The sequence below is a fragment of the Danio rerio genome, chromosome 4 (genome assembly GCF_049306965.1).
Source record: "Danio rerio strain Tuebingen ecotype United States chromosome 4, GRCz12tu, whole genome shotgun sequence".
Lineage (NCBI taxonomy): Eukaryota > Metazoa > Chordata > Actinopteri > Cypriniformes > Danionidae > Danio > Danio rerio.
Window position 1 is genome coordinate 56,410,588 of NC_133179.1, and position 16,702 is coordinate 56,427,289.

Genomic DNA, 16,702 nt, shown 5'->3' on the forward strand with positions numbered 1-16,702 from the left:
CAGCATTGGCGCTGTGGCTTAGTTGGTCAAAGCGCCTGTCTAGTAAACAGGAGATCCTGGGTTCAAATCCCAGCAGTGCCTAATGTACAGGTTTTGTGTTTGCTTTTGTTAAGAGTAACGAGTGTTTACGCAGCGGGATGTTTAGCAGTCGGTTCCTTAACAACACTCAAATCCTTAAGAACGCTGCTCGTTCAAGAGGGCTTTGGACGATGCCTTTATATAGCATAGTGTGGTAATGCCTAACCAATTGGACTTTAATATTTCAAGTCCAGACATTCCCACATGCAGCGCTACCGTTGTTAGTTTTTTTTTTTTTTTTTTGGAATTAAACATTTAGCCTGTGTCAAGGTCGTTTGGCGCTGTGGCTTAGTTGGTCAAAGTGCCTGTCTAGTAAACAGGAGATCCTGGCTTTGAATTCCAGCAGTGCCTTGTCCGCAGTTGGCTGTTCTTTCATGGGCCAGAGAGTACTAAAAAGTGCTTTCTGTCCGACAGTTCTAGAGGAAGCAGAGCACCTAGGCTCTGTGGTGCAATGGATAGCGTATTGGACTTCTAGGTTGTGAGCTGAGCCATTCAAAGGTTGTGGGTTCGAGTCCCACCAGAGTCGCAAGCTTTGCTCTTTTTCTTCCTTGACTTAAGGTGTGGTGCGTTTCTAACATTTTAGGCATCTGTCCATCCCGTTTTGCTTCTTTCTTTCATTGCGCAGTGCAGGCTCAGATACTAGGGGTACTCTACAATAAAGCCGATGACTTAATTGAGCTGTTTTAAATAAGGGAGATTAGAAAACGGTGTAGGGCCTAGTGGGCTTGAGGAATGACTCGTCGGCAACCTGTGGTTTTGGGGAAAAGTAACTGCCACCTATTGTTGAGATCACGCCTTTTGGATTTCTTTGGATTTCAGAAACTGCGTTTGGAAGTATTGTATGCAGAGGTTCTTTCTTTTAGTGTTAAGACTAAGTTGGCCAGAGCACCTGTCTTGGGAACAGCAGGTGCTAGGTTCAAATCCAAACTGCACCTTTCTCTCAGATTATGGGAGAGTGGCTTTCTGATCTGAAACTCTTTCAATGGCCGATAGCATATGTTTGTCCTGATTTCCATTTTCTGAGCTGACTCTGGGTTTGGATGACATGGTCAGGCTTGAGACATGATCATCCAGACTCTAAAAGACCGCGTCCGGCTTGTCAGCATTTTCTGCATCCTGACATGCTGGTTTTTGTTGTGTATTATTTTTTCTTCTTCGATTTTTGTTATCGGGCAAATGTCTCTTCTTCTGAATTTCTGTGGTGCTGTGGCTTAGCTGGTCAAAGCGCCTGTCTTGTAAACAGGAGATCCTGGGCTCAAATCCCAGCAGCGCCTTAGTCCAGGTGGTGCGTGTGCTTGTTTTATAGAGCTCACTGGAATGAATTATAAAATTGTATAGCTTTGAGGCGTAATGAATAGTGCGACAAATAGAGTTAAACAACCTCTTTGCTTGATATTTTAAGACTTGCTGTCTTTGTTTGGTCTCTGTGTGCAAAAACGTCTTGCCTCCTATTCAGCGTTGGCGCTGTGGCTTAGTTGGTCAAAGCGCCTGTCTAGTAAACAGGAGATCCTTGGTTCAAATCCCAGCAGTGCCTAATGTACAGGTTTTGTGTTTGCTTTTTGTTAAGAGTAACGAGTGTTTACGCAGCGGGATGTTTAGCAGTCGGTTTATTAACAACACTCAAATCCTTAAGAACGCTGCTCGTTCAAGAGGGCTTTGGACGATGCCTTTATATAGCATAGTGTGGTAATGCCTAACCAATTGGACTTTAATATTTCAGGTCCAGACATTCCCACATGCAGCGCTACCGTTGTTAGTTTTTTTTTTTTTTTTTTTTGGAATTAAACATTTAGCCTGTGTCAAGGTTGCTTGGCGCTGTGGCTTAGTTGGTCAAAGTGCCTGTCTAGTAAACAGGAGATCCTGGCTTTGAATTCCAGCAGTGCCTTGTCTGCAGCTGGCTGTTCTTTCATGGGCCAGAGAGTACTAAAAAGTGCTTTCTGTCCGACAGTTCTAGAGGAAGCAGAGCGCTTAGGCTCTGTGGCGCAATGGATAGCGCATTGGACTTCTAGGCTGTGAGCTGAGCTATTCAAAGCTTGTGGGTTCGAGCCCCACCAGAGTCGCAAGCTTTGCTCTTTTTCTTCCTTGGCTTAAGGTGTGGTGCGTTTCTAACATTTTAGGCATCTGTCCATCCCGTTTTGCTTCTTTCTTTCATTGCGCAGTGCAGGCTCAGATACTAGGGGTACTCTACAATAAAGCCGATGACTTAATTGAGCTGTTTTAAATAAGGGAGATTAGAAAACGGTGTAGGGTCTAGTGGGCTTGAGGAATGACTCGTCGGCAACCTGTGGTTTTGGGGAAAAGTAACTGCCACCTATTGTTGAGATCACGCCTTTTGGATTTGTCGTACAAGAGCCTCTTTATGCATGTGCAAAGTAACTGAGTAGAAAGCACAGTAAATTTTGCTTCCCCCCCCACTGTCTTAGATGAAACTGCGTTTGGAAGTATCGTATGCAGAGGTTTTTTCTTTTAGTGTTAAGACTAAGTTGGCCAGAGCACCTGTCTTGGGAACAGCAGGTGCTAGGTACAAATTCAAACTGCACCTTTCCCTCAGATTATGGGAGAGTGGCTTTCTGATCTGAAACTCTTTCAATGGCCGATAGCATATGTTTGTCCTGATTTCCATTTTCCGAGCTGACTCTGGGTTTGGATGACATGGTCAGGCTTGAGACATGATCATCCAGACTCTAAAAGACCGCGTCCGGCTTGTCAGCATTTTCTGCATCCTGACATGCTGGTTTTTGTTGTGTATTATTTTTCCTTCTTCGATTTTTGTTATCGGGCAAATGTCTCTTCTTGTGAATTTCTGTGGCGCTGTGGCTTAGCTGGTCAAAGCGCCTGTCTTGTAAACAGGAGATCCTGGGCTCAAATCCCAGCAGCGCCTTAGTCCAGGTGGTGCGTGTGCTTGTTTTATAGAGCTCATCGGAATGAATTATAAAATTGTATAGCTTTGAGGCGTAATGAATAGTGCGACAAATAGAGTTAAACAACCTCTTTGCTGGCCATTTTAAGACTTGCTGTCTTTGTTTGGTCTCTGTGTGCAAAAACGTCTTGCCTCCTATTCAGCGTTGGCGCTGTGGCTTAGTTGGTCAAAGCGCCTGTCTAGTAAACAGGAGATCCTGGGTTCAAATCCCAGCAGTGCCTAATGTACAGGTTTTGTGTTTGCTTTTGTTAAGAGTAATGAGTGTTTACGCAGCGGGATGTTTAGCAGTCGGTTCCTTAACAACACTCAAATCCTTAAGAACGCTGCTCGTTCAAGAGGGCTTTGGACGATGCCTTTATATAGCATAGTGTGGTAATGCCTAACCAATTGGACTTTAATATTTCAAGTCCAGACATTCCCACATGCAGCGATACCGTTGTTAGTTTTTTTTTTATTTTTTTGGAATTAAACATTTAGCCTGTGTCAAGGTCGTTTGGCGCTGTGGCTTAGTTGGTCAAAGTGCCTGTCTGGTAAACAGGAGATCCTGGCTTTGAATTCCAGCAGTGCCTTGTCCGCAGTTGGCTGTTCTTTCATGGGCCAGAGAGTACTAAAAAGTGCTTTCTGTCCGACAGTTCTAGAGGAAGCAGAGCACTTAGGCTCTGTGGCGCAATGGATAGCGCATTGGACTTCTAGGCTGTGAGCTGAGCCATTCAAAGCTTGTGGGTTCGAGTCCCACCAGAGTCGCAAGCTTTGCTCTTTTTCTTCCTTGACTTAAGGTGTGGTGCGTTTCTAACATTTTAGGCATCTGTCCATCCCGTTTTGCTTCTTTCTTTCATTGCGCAGTGCAGGCTCAGATACTAGGGGTACTCTACAATAAAGCCGATGACTTAATTGAGCTGTTTTAAATAAGGGAGATTAGAAAACGGTGTAGGGCCTAGTGGGCTTGAGGAATGACTCGTCGGCAACCTGTGGTTTTGGGGGAAAAGTAACTGCCACCTATTGTTGAGATCACGCCTTTTGGATTTCTTCGGATTTCTGAAACTGCGTTTGGAAGTATTGTATGCAGAGGTTTTTTCTTTTAGTGTTAAGACTAAGTTGGCCAGAGCACCTGTCTTGGGAACAGCAGGTGCTAGGTTCAAATCCAAACTGCACCTTTCCCTCAGATTATGGGAGAGTGGCTTTCGGATCTGAAACTCTTTCAATGGCCGATAGCATATGTTTGTCCTGATTTCCATTTTCCGAGCTGACTCTGGGTTTGGATGACATGGTCAGGCTTGAGACATGATCATCCAGACTCTAAAAGACCGCGTCCGGCTTGTCAGAATTTTCTGCATCCTGACATGCTGGTTTTTGTTGTGTATTATTTTTTCTTCTTCGATTTTTGTTATCGGGCAAATGTCTCTTCATGTGAATTTCTGTGGCGCTGTGGCTTAGCTGGTCAAAGCGCCTGTCTTGTAAACAGGAGTTCCTGGGCTCAAATCCCAGCAGCGCCTTAGTCCAGGTGGTGTGTGTGCTTGTTTTATAGAGCTCACCGGAATGAATTATAAAATTGTATAGCTTTGAGGCGTAATGAATAGTGCGACAAATAGAGTTAAACAACCTCTTTGCTTGCTATTTTAAGACTTGCTGTCTTTTTTTGGTCTCTGTGTGCAAAAACGTCTTGCCTCCTATTCAGCGTTGGCGCTGTGGCTTAGTTGGTCAAAGCGCCTGTCTAGTAAACAGGAGATTCTTGGTTCAAATCCCAGCAGTGCCTAATGTACAGGTTTTGTGTTTGCTTTTGTTAAGAGTAACGAGTGTTTACGCAGCGGGATGTTTAGCAGTCGGTTTATTAACAACACTCAAATCCTTAAGAACGCTGCTCGTTCAAGAGGGCTTTGGACGATGCCTTTATATAGCATAGTGTGGTAATGCCTAACCAATTGGACTTTAATATTTCAGGTCCAGACATTCCCACATGCAGCGCTACCGTTGTTAGTTTTTTTTTTTTTTTTTGGAATTAAACATTTAGCCTGTGTCAAGGTCGCTTGGCGCTGTGGCTTAGTTGGTCAAAGTGCCTGTCTAGTAAACAGGAGATCCTGGCTTTGAATTCCAGCAGTGCCTTGTCCGCAGTTGGCTGTTCTTTCATGGGCCAGAGAGTACTAAAAAGTGCTTTCTGTCCGACAGTTCTAGAGGAAGCAGAGCACTTAGGCTCTGTGGCGCAATGGATAGCGCATTGGACTTTTAGGCTGTGAGCTGAGCCATTCAAAGGTCGTGGGTTCGAGTCCCACCAGAGTCGCAAGCTTTGCTCTTTTTCTTCCTTGGCTTAAGGTGTGGTGCGTTTCTAACATTTTAGGCATCTGTCCATCCCGTTTTGCTTCTTTCTTTCATTGCGCAGTGCAGGCTCAGATACTAGGGGTACTCTACAATAAAGCCGATGACTTAATTGAGCTGTTTTAAATAAGGGAGATTAGAAAACGGTGTAGGGCCTAGTGGGCTTGAGGAATGACTCGTCGGCAACCTATGGTTTTGGGGAAAAGTAACTGCCACCTATTGTTGAGATCACGCCTTTTGGATTTGTCGTACAAGAGCCTCTTTATGCATGTGCAAAGTAACTGAGTAGAAAGCACAGTAAATTTTGCTTCCCCCCCACTGTCTTAGATGAAACTGCGTTTGGAAGTATTGTATGCAGAGGTTCTTTCTTTTAGTGTTAAGACTAAGTTGGCCAGAGCACCTGTCTTGGGAACAGCAGGTGCTAGGTTCAAATCCAAACTGCACCTTTCCCTCAGATTATGGGAGAGTGGCTTTCTGATCTGAAACTCTTTCAATGGCCGATAGCATATGTTTGTCCTGATTTCCATTTTCCGAGCTGACTCTGGGTTTGGATGACATGGTCAGGCTTGAGACATGATCATCCAGACTCTAAAAGACCGCGTCCGGCTTGTCAGCATTTTCTGCATCCTGACATGCTGGTTTTTGTTGTGTATTATTTTTCCTTCTTCGATTTTTGTTATCGGGCAAATGTCTCTTCTTGTGAATTTCTGTGGCGCTGTGGCTTAGCTGGTCAAAGTGCCTGTCTTGTAAACAGGAGATCCTGGGCTCAAATCCCAGCAGCGCCTTAGTCCAGGTGGTGCGTGTGCTTGTTTTATAGAGCTCACCGGAATGAATTATAAAATTGTATAGCTTTGAGGCGTAATGAATAGTGCGACAAATAGAGTTAAACAACCTCTTTGCTTGCCATTTTAAGACTTGCTGTCTTTTTTTGGTCTCTGTGTGCAAAAACGTCTTGCCTCCTATTCAAACAGGAGATCCTGGGTTCAAATCCCTGCAGTGCCTAATGTACAGGTTTTGTGTTTGCTTTTGTTAAGAGTAACGAGTGTTTACGCAGCGGGATGTTTAGCAGTCGGTTTCTTAACAACACTCAAATCCTTAAAAACGCTGCTCGTTCAAGAGGGCTTTGGACGATGCCTTTATATAGCATAGTGTGGTAATGCCTAACCAATTGGACTTTAATATTTCAAGTCCAGACATTCCCACATGCAGCGCTACCGTTGTTAGTTTTTTTTTATTTTTTGGAATTAAACATTTAGCCTGTGTCAAGGTCGTTTGGCGCTGTGGCTTAGTTGGTCAAAGTGCCTGTCTAGTAAACAGGAGATCCTGGCTTTGAATTCCAGCAGTGCCTTGTCCGCAGTTGGCTGTTCTTTCATGGGCCAGAGAGTACTAAAAAGTGCTTTCTGTCCAACAGTTCTAGAGGAAGCAGCACATTTAGGCTCTAGTTAGGTTCACTTAGGTTCGAGTCCCACCAGAGTCGCAAGCTTTGCTCTTTTTCTTCACTGACTTAAGGTGTGGTGCGTTTCTAACATTTTAGGCATCTGTCCATCCCGTTTTGCTTCTTTCTTTCATTGCGCAGTGCAGGCTCAGATACTAGGGGTACTCTACAATAAAGCCGATGACTTAATTGAGCTGTTTTAAATAAGGGAGATTAGGAAACGGTGTAGGGCCTAGTGGGCTTGAGGAATGACTCGTCGGCAACCTGTGGTTTTGGGGAAAAGTAACTGCCACCTATTGTTGAGATCACGCCTTTTGGATTTGTCGTACAAAAGCCTCTTTATGCATGTGCAAAGTAACTGAGTAGAAAGCACAGTAAATTTTGCTTCCCCCCCCACTGTCTTAGATGAAACTGCGTTTGGAAGTATCGTATCCAGAGGTTTTTTCTTTTAGTGTTAAGACTAAGTTGGCCAGAGCACCTGTCTTGGGAACAGCAGGTGCTAGGTTCAAATCCAAACTGCACCTTTCCCTCAGATTATGGGAGAGTGGCTTTCTTTTTTTTTTTTTTTTTTTAAACACTTTTATTGTTTCAGAAAGGTGTGATACATTCTTACTGTATTAGTAACCAAATACCAATCAAAGAACTCCCGCCCCATCCCGACGTTCAAAATAAAAATTAAAAATTAAAAAAAGAAAGGAATAGAATAAAAAAATGCATTCTCATGCGAGGAAAGTAATACAAAAACAAATAAATAGAAAATAAAGATTAACTAAAATAAACTTAAAGATAAAAATAAAAAGGGCAATTTTGTTAAAAATTAAAAATATATAAAAAATAAATACCATTAAAAAATTGACATTTCAACATATACATTCCAGTGAAAGTATATTAAAGTTAGTCATTACAAACAGTGTATTTTAACAGTCACATTGTTTGGGATTACTAAACAGTCAGTGCACTGTTATTTAAAAAATAAAGGAAGAAGTCCCAAATCTTGTAGAATATGTGCATTTTTTGTTTGATTGAATAAGTCAACCTTTCCATTGCTATACAGGAAGACATTTCCTTAATCCAGAGTGACAAAGATGGAGCATGAGAACTTTTCCAGTGAATGGCAATCAGGCGCTTCGCATGTAATAGACACAGATTTATAAACTTCTGTTCATATGACTTCAGCGATAAGGCAGGTGGGAAAAGACCAAGGATACAGATTTTAGGGCAAACAGGGATTTCTTTACCAATAGTTTTAGAGATTACACCAATTATTTCTTTCCAAAAGAATTGCAAGTGCTCACATTGCCAAACACAATGGAACAGTGTGCCCTTGTAAGTCAAACATTTTCCACAAATGTCCAGAATATTTCTATTAAATTTATTTAACATTTCTGGTGTTATATATGTTCTCATTACCCAATTATATTGGATTAATTTAAAACGGGTATTGATTGATAATGTTTGCGCTTGAAGACAACTTTCTTCCCATTCATTTTCTGTAATATCTATTTGAAAGTCTTCAATCCAAGCCAGTCTTTTATGATTTGTAGATTCTTTGGAAGCATTAACAAATCTGCTATATAGTGTAGAAATTTTGTATTTGGCACTGGGATCTTTAACTGCAATTTCTTCTAAACTACTTAGGGTCGGACACTAATATGAATGATTTTTAGATCTTATAAAATTACGGATCTGAAGATACTTAAAAAAATGAGACTGAGGAATTTTATATCTTTCCTTTAAGGTTTCAAAGGACATCAATATATTATCTTCATAAAGATCTGATATCTTTTGCAAGCCTTTCTGGAACCAAAGCTTAAAACCCTTGTCTGATTTCCCTGGTACGAATAATGCATTACCCCAAATGGGAGAGAATTTAGAAAGTACCGGGGTTTCTCCCAGCTCAACCTGTGACTCATGCCATGATAAAATAGTGGCTCTCACAAATGGGTTAGATGTATTTTGTTTGAGTTTCTTTAAAGAAGCAGAGTATAAATATGTGTCAAGACTCAAATTGCCTGTACATTTTCTTTCAATCTGTATCAATGGAATGCTAGGTGAGCCAGCAAACCAATAACATGCAGATCTTAGCTGAGCTGCCTTAAAATACCAAAAAAGATTAGGGAGTCGCAGCCCGCCTCGTTCATAAGGAAGATACAGGAGTAATAAGCGAAGCCTTGAGCGTCTATTATTCCAAATAAATTTAATAAATGCCTTTTTCATATTTGAGAAAAAGGAAGGAGGAGGGGTCAGGGGGATTGACTGAAACAAATATAGAAATTTAGGGAGAATATTCATTTTAATGGTATTCACCCTTCCAATAGTGAGAGGAAGAGACATCCATCTGTTCAAACTTTCGTTTACCTGAGTTATCAGAGGAGTATAATTGGCTGAGATAAGATTTTTTACTTGTGGAGTAACTTTGATTCCCAAATATCCAAATCCGTCTACAGAAGTTTCATAAGGGTGTTGTATTACTGGATTTTGTCTCTCCTGTTCATTAGGAAAGAGGATAGATGACTTTGAATAGTTAACTTTGTAACCTGAAAATTTTCCAAATTTATTAATCAATTTGTTAAGATTTGGTATTGAATCTTTAAGTTTTGTTAAAAATAAAACAATATCGTCTGCGTAGAGAGATATCCGATGCTCTACACCTGCAATTTCAATTCCCTTTATAGATGGGTGAGTTCTAATTGCTATTGCCAAAGGTTCCAAAGTCATTACAAATAATAAAGGAGAAAGTGGACAGCCTTGACGTGTGCCACGATATAGATTAAATGGTTTGGAGATTAAGTTATTGGTAATTACTTCTGCAGATGGACTTTGATACAAGGTCTTCACCCACTGGCAAAAATTCTGTCCACATCCAAAACGGCTGAGTATGTCAAATAAATAGGACCATTCGACTCTGTCAAATGCTTTTTCTGCATCTAACGATAAAATACCTGTATCTTTAGAGCCATCCATCTCATGAACGATATTTAGTACTCGCCTGATGTTATGAAAGGCCTGTCTGTTTCGAACAAAGCCATTTTGGTCCATTCCTATTAGGGATGGTAGATGAGCTTCCAATCGAAGGGCTAAAATCTTGGCTATAATTTTGGCATCGGAGTTCATTAACGAAATTGGCCTGTATGATTCACATCTGTCTAAGGGTTTATGGGGTTTAGGAATGAGTGTTATTAATGCAGCTCTTAGAGAAGGAGGAAGACAGCCCTCCAACATCGACTCTTCATACATTTCTAACAAAGGAACTGCTAATTTATCTTTAAAGGCTTTATATATATCAATTGGTATCCCGTCTAGTCCAGCTGTTTTACCACTTTTCATATTCACAATACCATTTAAAATTTCTTTACTAGTTAGAGGTTCCTCCAGTTCTTTTTTGGTTTCAATGCTTATAGAAGGAATCAAAAGATCATCTAAAAATAAAGTTTGGTCCATGCTGCATTCTGATGATTCTGTATTGTATAGCGTTTGGAAGAATTTGGAAAAAGTTTCATTAATCTCATCTGGGTCTGAAGTCAGATTACCAGCTGTTGTATAAATATTATGTATAGCTTTACTTGATTGTAATTGTTTTATCTGCCAAGACAAAAGTCTACTTGCCTTTTCTCCATTCTTATAAAATGTTTGTTTAAGACGGATTAAACTGGCTTCAGCTTTTGTTGCAGATATTTCATTATATTTTGCTCTTAGAATAAGCAGCTCCAGTTTAAGTATGTTGGGATTTGCCAAATCTGAATATATATCTTCTTCTAATTTCCGAATTCCATTTTCCTTTTTCTATTGACAGAGCTTGTGTAGCTTATCATTTGGCCCCTTATATAAGCCTTAAAGGCTTCCCATCTTATAGATGCAGATGTTTCTTTCAGATTAGTTTTAAAAAATAAATCAATTTGAGTACCAATGAACTCCATAAATTTTGGATCATGAAGCCATCTTGGATGAAATCTCCATCTACAAGGCCCTTTTATCATTTTTGAAACATTATATACAAGTTTTACTTGACCATGGTCTGAAATTACAATAGCCTCATAGGAGCAGTCAACAATTTGATGGAATAAATTATTGGAGATTAAAAAATAGTCTATTCGTGAATATGATTTTAATGATGAACTACAACATGAATATTCAGTTTTGTTTGGATATTTTCTCCTCCATGGATCACATAAATCAAGTTCCTCTATAAAACTATTAAGTTTTTTCTTACTTTGTGTGTGAGCCATCTCTTTACTATTGTATCGATCTAAATGTGGGTTTAATGTCACATTAAAATCTCCTCCTATAATTAAATAGCCAGGTTGCGAGGCCAAGATTAAGAACAAGTTCTCAAAAAATTCTGGACTGTCAGAGTTGGGTCCATACACATTTACAAGGGTAATATTATTATCTATAAGAAAGCCTTGAACAATTAAATATCTGCCGAATTTATCTGCAATCACTTTTGACACTTTAAATGGAATGGCTTTGTGTATCAGAATTAATACACCCCTTGAGTTAGATGCATATGAAGCAGAGATTACTTTACCTGGCCATCTTCTACGTACTTTTAGTAATTCGTTAGACAAAAGATGGGTTTCTTGTAGAAATACAGTAGGTGCTTTAAATGTTTTAAGTCTAGTCATGACTTGTTTTAACTTTGAAAGTTTACCCAACCCCCTAACATTCCAGGATATAAATGTTAACTTAGATTCACTTGACATACTTAGGAATATTACATGTCCATATGTCCATAATCATAATGCAAAAATTAATAAAAGAAATAAATACAAAAAAAGAGAAAAAAAATTGCCCATTAAAGAAAAAGAAAAAAGAAAAGGAAAAAAAACAGGGGGAAAAAGGGAAAAGAAAAACCTTAACAAACCGGCGTTTACCCCATTTGAACAGAACCAGCCGGTATCTATCTCTTTCCCATCATATTGCAAAGATTCTTCAACAGGCCTGGATGGTCGTATTACTAGGAACACATCCTTGGCTAGCAATAAAAGAGTCATTGGACATTGCCCTACCCACAGACAACCTAATGAAATGGAACATCAAGAATAATCAAACATTTTCTTCAAACAATCATTGAACTGACTTGCATTTAAATATAGGCCTATTTGTTTTTAACCGGCCATTATACAGTAGGTGAATAATTGTCACGTTACGTGTTCGCGGTTAATTACCTTGATTTATGATAATAGCTTTGAAAAATAAAATAGTTGAACATTCAGCCAACTATTTGAAATTTGTCTTTACTATCCTGATGTTTCTCCGAATTCTTCAATACACTTCTGTACATCCTCTGGCGTCTCACAGATCCTCCACTGGCCCTTACGCATGAAGCTCAGTTTGGCAGGATACATAAATCTGTAAGGAATATTTAGTACCTGGAGTCGTTTCTTCACATCATCGAATTGCTTTCGTTGTTTCCTCACCGCTACCGAGAAGTCCGGGAAAAACATCACCTTGTGCTCCTGAAATTTCCTATATGGGGCGTCTGCAGACTTGGATCTAGGCAGTTTACGGCCCAGGCAGTTTTACGCCCCACAGTTTTATGCCCCTGTTGTTCCTGATGCGTCCAGTAGGGGGGATGAAAGATTCATGGCCACATAATATATTTGAAGTCAACACTCTCAGATTATTAAATGTCCTGTTCATAAATGTATGTTTTAAATTAGATTACGCTAAATATGAACGCCAAGTTAATGTATCATAAAGTGAGTTATAAACTCACTATGTAATATGCAGAATTGATACACTCACCAAATAATTCCAGATATGCAAAAGCCCAATTGCAAATTAATTTAGATTCATTTAATTAGAAAAATTAAAAACACAAGTTGTTGGATAGTGTAATGGTTAATTGTTGCCAAGCTATACGTTTTCATATAGAGATACGCATTTGTTGTATTGTTCATATATAAATTTGCATTTTGAAAATAACAAAATTATAACCAAACAATACAGTGTAATTTGGAGTAATGATGTGCTTTGATAAGAATGCAGAGGTATTGTTACAATAAATATTATGAAACAATAAGGTATAAACAATATGATTGCATGTGCAATTCAAACTTCATTGGTAATATATAAAATGTACTGTATAGCTATATGACCAAAAATGAGTAGACCATTTATAATTGGGAGTTTCTATATGCATTTATAGATATATGATTTAAACAATTTAATTGTTTAAATTAGAACAGGATTGCATTACATTGATTGTAATTGAAAGTAATGCAATTTTAAAATTTAAAATAAAATCTATTAAATTTTCAGACCTGTTTAGATTTATTTCAATATTTAAGAAAGTCAAATTTGGAGGAATAGTGTAGTTGGAGTGTAGATTTGGCTAACAACCCAGACCATGCAAGTGTATTGTCTAATCTATGAGAAAATATATATCTTTAAAAAATTATTAAATATATAATAATTACTCCCTTGCTGAGACAAAAAGGTAAAAGAAAATTACCCTACATAACACACTTTCTTATGTAGGTTAATGTTATTTTACTCTTTTGTTGATGTAGAACATGTAGCTTACCTGCACATAGTTACCTAAAATTGAGTCAAACTAACACATTGCTATTATATTACACCAATTTGTTTGTGTTGACATACACTCAAATCGATCTTAATCTAATTAAAAAAAAAGGTTTAAGTTTCTTGTTTTAAACACGTATTTAACATAGACACCTCTTCATCGTGTCGCGTTTGGTTGGGTGAGATAAAGTTCTGGAGGCTTAAAATAACACTCTACTACCTCCCTCTACTGGACACAACAGGAACAACAGGGGCGTAAAACTGCCTGGACCGTAAAACTGCTTGGGCCGTAGATCTGTCTGGATCCAAGTCTGCAGCCTCCCCCTACTCGAAATTTCACAATTCCCATCTCTCTGGCAGCCTGTATTACTCTCTGTCGGTCACGAAAGTTGAGGAATTTCATGATCAGTATTCGCGGGTATTGCTGAGGCTTTGCCTGAAGCCTGCCGATTCTGTGCGCTCTTTCAATAATCACTGGAGTCGGGAAAGTAGATGCTCCAAACACATCAGTAAGCCACTTTTCTAGAAAGTTTGCCGCGTCCGTCCCTTCCGCTTTTTCGGGTAGGTTGACTAGCCGGAGATTGCAACGGCGATTACGGTTTTCTAAGTCATCCAGGTCCGTGCTGAGTGTTACAACTCCGCTTTCCAGAGTTTTCATGTAGCTTATCCACATTATCCTCGGTATCACTAATTCGATGTTCAGCCTCTGCTAATCTGCCGCCAAATTCGGAGATTTCATTTTTAATTCCTTGAATAGCATTCAGAACGCCTTCAAATTGAGATGTGAAAAAGTGTTTCATGTCTGCGAGAGCATTCATCACATCGTTTTCCTCGTTGTTCGTTGTAGCTTCACTTGTTAGCTTGGCGCTACCGTTAGCTTCGTCACCGTCAGGACTTTCCTCTGGATTCTTCCTTGTATTTCTTCGATTTGCCATGGCGAAGCAATTTTTTTTTTTATGACCGGGGTTGAACTCGGAGGCTATTTCGTCAGTTTAATATCTAAAAGTTTCTTAAAGTTTAAATTCTGGCCGTCTGTGGTAAGAGCGTTGAGTTGCACGTCTGTCTAGCTCGTCGCCATGTTGGAACCAAAACGTTGTCTTTTAGTCATAAAATAACGTTCCCAGTATGACTTCAGGAGGACGTTTTGTTTTGGTCATTATATGGTCACATAATAACGTTATAAAGAGAACCTTTCTAACATTAACAGAACGTTTCACATGGTCCTCATTTAGTCATACAATAACGTTCCCAGTATGACTTGAGGAGAACGTTCTGTTTTGGTCATTATATGGTCACATAATGACGTTACAAAGACAACCTTTCTAACATTACCAGAACGTTTTCACATGGTCCTCTTTTAGTCATATAATAACGTTTCCAATATGACTTAAGGAGGACGTTCTGTTTTGGTCATTCTATGGTCACATAATAACTTTACCAAGAGCACTCCCGCAGCACTAATTCTAATAGCTAGTGCTGGTGGTCTCAAAATTCAAAAGCAAACGCGTAAAACGTGTCTTCTATGTTCATCGTGCTCAAGAATGAGCATTATAACTGTATAGTGTAGCGTGTAACTGCTTCATTCTGGAGAGTTTAAAAAAAAACATACTCGTTTCTGGAAGTCGATTCCTGTCTTCAAGTCAATTCCAGCACTAGGTCCATTAAGGAATCGAGGAATCGACTCTTTTAAAGTCGATTCCCTAAATCCTTAAACAACGGCACTCATTCTGCCTGTCAACAAAGCTGCTCATGCGGCTGCTTTCGCCAATTTCAGGTAAGTTTAGTCCTTAAAAGCACTCGGATATTAAATACAACTGTTCCTGACTGTTCCAACTGTTTCATTTCTTACTGGTAATTGACATTTGTGTTGAATATTTATTTTATAGTAATGGTTACACGGCAAAATCCTCAGAGTAAAATTTACTCAGTTCAGAGAATATTTGATCCCTCTCTAAATTTACTCAGCAGCAGTTAAAGTTAATGAGACAATGATGGGGTTAATTAAGTGATGATTGAGCACTGATGATGAACACCTGCTGTTTGCTCATTGTTTACCTGATTGACTTTATTTCTGTCAGATGTTCACATGAGATTTATTGAAAAATAACTGTTTTAGTTCTTTACATTTTACAAAAAAAAACAAAAAAAAAAACGTTTTTTTCCCCCTGATGTCACCATCGTGGAGAAAAGTGATTGATTTACTTGGACTCAATTTCTAATGTTCAATTTTTTACTTTGCTTGCCAGATCAAGTATAATGAGAGCAAATGTGATCAAGTTGACTGCTCCTGTATTGATTCTTACTCTTGACATGAGTAACTGTATAAGAGATTATGTTAAAATGATGCTTTATCACAGAAGTGCAAAAATCAGTGTTTATCAGGAGAATGAACCTCAGCTGGGGTTTTATATTTATTGAAACACATTGAGCATCTGAATCAATTCAGAGACACAGACATCAATAATCAGCGTATCAATCTCAAAAGTGGTTAGAGGTTTATTTATTTTTGGTTGCAGTGCATGGTAAGAGAATCATACGACATTCATCCATAGTTCCCAGCATGCACTGTAGAAAAAAAAAAAAAAAATCACCATATTTTAGAAACATACTCTGATTCTTTATGTCTGTGTGTTTTAAGTGTTTCAGATGTTCAATGTGTTTTATGACCTGAAGAAAAGTACTGGTGAGCTCCGTTTTCTTTATACAGTGCTCCTTTTGTGATACAACAGTATTTAAACTTAATAGGTCAAAACCAATTTTACTGATTTGACCATTGACTAAACCACCATAGAGTCAATTATCCAGAGCACAATTGCTCTCTTTATACAATGTTTGCCACTATACACTATTTGGCAAGCAAAGAGAAACAAACATTAGCAATCGAGTCAGAGTCCAAGTAAAGCAGCTACTGTTCTCCTCAATGGTGACAGCTTAAACACAAAAAGTGTTTTTTTTTATTTTTTTTTTATTGCTGTTGTAAAAAATGACTTAGTTAATTATTAATATTATCTATATGTAATTTTGTAGAGGTTGGCAGAAATAAGGCCAAACAGGTTGTTAATAAGTAAAGCTGCAGTTTGTGGAGTTGCTTAATGGTGCTCTGCTGAGATTTTGAAAGATTTGATGTGTTTTATTTAGTTTATTTTATATACGGCTGCGACTGAAGGTAGATGTAGTTTTGTGTTTCTCTTCTCTGTTTGTGCTTATTAACAGCAGGTGTTCATCATCAGTGCTCAATACTTAATTAACCCCATCATTGTCTCATTAACTTCAACTGCTGAACTGAGTAAATTTAACTCTGATGATTTTACTGTGGAGAGTCTGGAAAAAGTATTGAGCTTTTTTTTTTTATATAAAAGTTTTAGCTTTTAATGACAATATTTTTTGTCAATGTTTAATAGGAGGTAGTGTAGTATATAGCCTAAAATATC

The 16,702-nt window shown here is 38.8% G+C and overlaps 2 protein-coding genes and 12 non-coding genes across 16 annotated transcripts in view; all 14 read left to right on the top strand.

The window, feature by feature from the left end:
- The window catches only part of LOC137491103 (uncharacterized), a 1,183,352-nt gene that overhangs the window by 244,141 nt on the left and 922,509 nt on the right, over window positions 1–16,702 (top strand). The gene's annotated exons all lie outside the window — the stretch shown is intronic.
- LOC137489733 (uncharacterized) overlaps window positions 1–16,702 on the top strand; it is a 281,585-nt gene that overhangs the window by 202,527 nt on the left and 62,356 nt on the right. The gene's annotated exons all lie outside the window — the stretch shown is intronic.
- Window positions 8–81, top strand: trnat-agu (transfer RNA threonine (anticodon AGU)). The gene has a single exon. It is a non-coding gene; the product is annotated as a tRNA-Thr (tRNA).
- On the top strand, window positions 516–604 carry trnar-ucu (transfer RNA arginine (anticodon UCU)). Its single transcript is given in 2 exon segments — window positions 516–552; window positions 569–604. It is a non-coding gene; the product is annotated as a tRNA-Arg (tRNA).
- Window positions 1,279–1,352, top strand: trnat-ugu (transfer RNA threonine (anticodon UGU)). The gene has a single exon. It is a non-coding gene; the product is annotated as a tRNA-Thr (tRNA).
- On the top strand, window positions 1,539–1,612 carry trnat-agu (transfer RNA threonine (anticodon AGU)). Its single transcript has one exon. It is a non-coding gene; the product is annotated as a tRNA-Thr (tRNA).
- Window positions 2,050–2,138, top strand: trnar-ucu (transfer RNA arginine (anticodon UCU)). Its single transcript is given in 2 exon segments — window positions 2,050–2,086; window positions 2,103–2,138. It is a non-coding gene; the product is annotated as a tRNA-Arg (tRNA).
- On the top strand, window positions 2,886–2,959 carry trnat-ugu (transfer RNA threonine (anticodon UGU)). Its single transcript has one exon. It is a non-coding gene; the product is annotated as a tRNA-Thr (tRNA).
- On the top strand, window positions 3,146–3,219 carry trnat-agu (transfer RNA threonine (anticodon AGU)). Its single transcript has one exon. It is a non-coding gene; the product is annotated as a tRNA-Thr (tRNA).
- Window positions 3,494–3,567, top strand: trnat-ggu (transfer RNA threonine (anticodon GGU)). The gene has a single exon. It is a non-coding gene; the product is annotated as a tRNA-Thr (tRNA).
- On the top strand, window positions 3,654–3,742 carry trnar-ucu (transfer RNA arginine (anticodon UCU)). The gene is given in 2 exon segments: window positions 3,654–3,690; window positions 3,707–3,742. It is a non-coding gene; the product is annotated as a tRNA-Arg (tRNA).
- On the top strand, window positions 4,418–4,491 carry trnat-ugu (transfer RNA threonine (anticodon UGU)). The gene has a single exon. It is a non-coding gene; the product is annotated as a tRNA-Thr (tRNA).
- Window positions 4,678–4,751, top strand: trnat-agu (transfer RNA threonine (anticodon AGU)). Its single transcript has one exon. It is a non-coding gene; the product is annotated as a tRNA-Thr (tRNA).
- On the top strand, window positions 6,020–6,093 carry trnat-ugu (transfer RNA threonine (anticodon UGU)). The gene has a single exon. It is a non-coding gene; the product is annotated as a tRNA-Thr (tRNA).